This window comes from Dunckerocampus dactyliophorus, chromosome 21 (genome assembly GCF_027744805.1).
Source record: "Dunckerocampus dactyliophorus isolate RoL2022-P2 chromosome 21, RoL_Ddac_1.1, whole genome shotgun sequence".
NCBI lineage: Eukaryota > Metazoa > Chordata > Actinopteri > Syngnathiformes > Syngnathidae > Dunckerocampus > Dunckerocampus dactyliophorus.
Genome location: NC_072839.1, coordinates 7963726 through 7965970, shown reverse-complemented (window position 1 = coordinate 7965970; position 2245 = coordinate 7963726).

The following is a 2245-nucleotide window of genomic DNA, read 5'->3' as shown; positions in this document are numbered from 1 at the left end:
CAAGGGATGACAATATATGGCATTCAGAAGATGCATTCAAAGATGTAATATGGAGTATTCCACACTGGTCACTGGGTGCCAGGAATTTTACAGTGATAAGACAACAGCCTCCGCAGGAAGTACGCTGTCCAGAAAAGTCTTCCAATGCTAACATGTGAGTCTGTTATGTCTTTTGTATGTCTGATGCCTAATGTGGAATAGCTATGTCTTATTTCCTGTTATTATACAAGTATCTACTGTATTGGCTAATATATGGAATAGCCATGTCTTATTTCCTGTTATTATATCTACTCTATTGGCTAATATGTGGAATAGCTATGTCTTATTTCCTGTTATTATATCTACTGTATTGGCTAATATATGGAATAGCCATGTCTTATTTCCTGTTATTATATTTACTCTATTGGCTAATATGTGGAATAGCTATGTCTTATTTCCTGTTATTATATCTACTCTATTGGCTAATATGTGGAATAGCTATGTCTTATTTCCTGTTATTATATCTACTCTATTGGCTAATATGTGGAATAGCCATGTCTTATTTCCTGTTATTATATCTACTCTATTGGCTAATATATGGAATAGCCATGTCTTATTTCCTGTTATTATATCTACTCTATTGGCTAATATGTGGAATAGCTATGTCTTATTTCCTGTTATTATATCTACTCTATTGGCTAATATGTGGAATAGCTATGTCTTATTTCCTGTTATTATATCTACTCTATTGGCTAATATGTGGAATAGCTATGTCTTATTTCCTGTTATTATATCTACTCTATTGGCTAATATGTGGAATAGCTATGTCTTATTTCCTGTTATTATATCTACTCTATTGGCTAATATGTGGAATACCTATGTCTTATTTCCTGTTATTATATCTACTCGATTGGCTAATATGTGGAATAGCTATGTCTTATTTCCTGTTATTATATCTACTCTATTGGCTAATATGAGTTTAAAGGCGATGTTAGGGGTATTATTTCATGCCTGTAGAGCTCTAATAATAGGTCGTAAAAATGATTTCCACGTTCTTCCATTTGTAAATCAGGAATCCTACTTCACGGAAATTCACTTATTAATTAACCACTACTGTTAACTGCTGTTACCTATGGTATTTTTACACATACATAATCAGTGGGGCAGAATGGACATTTAGTTCATAAATTTGTGCTTGTGGTTTTGTTGGTCAGAAACAAAGGTACAGTATATTCTCTTCTACGGCCCTCCAGTCACTTTTTTTCCTTGAGAGTATACGCCTTGATTGCACAGTGGCCTTTAATTAAGGGTGATTAACCCTCCATTATACAAGATGAATTGTTTTTAGTTAATGAGTTTTCAGTAATAGGAGCCATTATTAACAATTAACAATAGAGCATTGTCAACACATTTTTACTTATTAATTTCTCAAGTTCAAATTTAAGAATCTATGTCTAGAACAGCTATGGCCAAGACATGGCCCGTTATTGTTTTGAAACTACCATAAATCCACTTGCACTTTCAAAATAATATAATTCCTACGATTTCTGATGCGCTTTCTAGTGGTATACATGTGATTACGGTAATCCAAGCGACTGAGATAAAAAGCAGAGTGGGCCGATGTTTACAAAGCAGCATGAGCCTGTGTGATGAAGAAGGATGAAAAAGCAAACATTATATGACAACGTTCTGCAGTAAAGTGATATTTTATCAGGCATTTGTGTGTTTCTTGCTGTTGGGTTTTGTTGCATTTTTGCTGTGTTTTTTATTTTATTGCAAAAATGTCGAGGGGGTCTTTATGTACGGTATCTGATTCAAGGATGAAGGATATCATCTCAATGCCAGTAAATATCCATTGTTTATCGGGGTTGCCATAAATTCCAGGCTATTGACGCCACCTGAATATAAGCTGCACCCACTAAAGTAGTTAGTAGTAGTTAAAGTAGTTAGCATGTTGGCCAACACAGGAACAATCTGGAGATCAGGAAGACCTGCGTTTGATTCTCCCTGGGGCATTTCTGTGTGGAGTTTGCATGTTTTCTCCGGGTACTCCGGCTTCCTCTCACATTCCAAAAACATGCATGTTAGGTTAATTGGAGACTCTAAATTGTCCATAGGTATGAATGTGAGTGTGAATGGTTGTTTGTCTACATGTGCCCTGCGATTGGCTAGCGACCAGTCCAGGGTGTACCCCGCCTGTCGCCCGAAGTCAGCTGGGATAGGCTCCAGCCTGCCCCCGCGACCCTAATGAGGATGAAGCGGTATA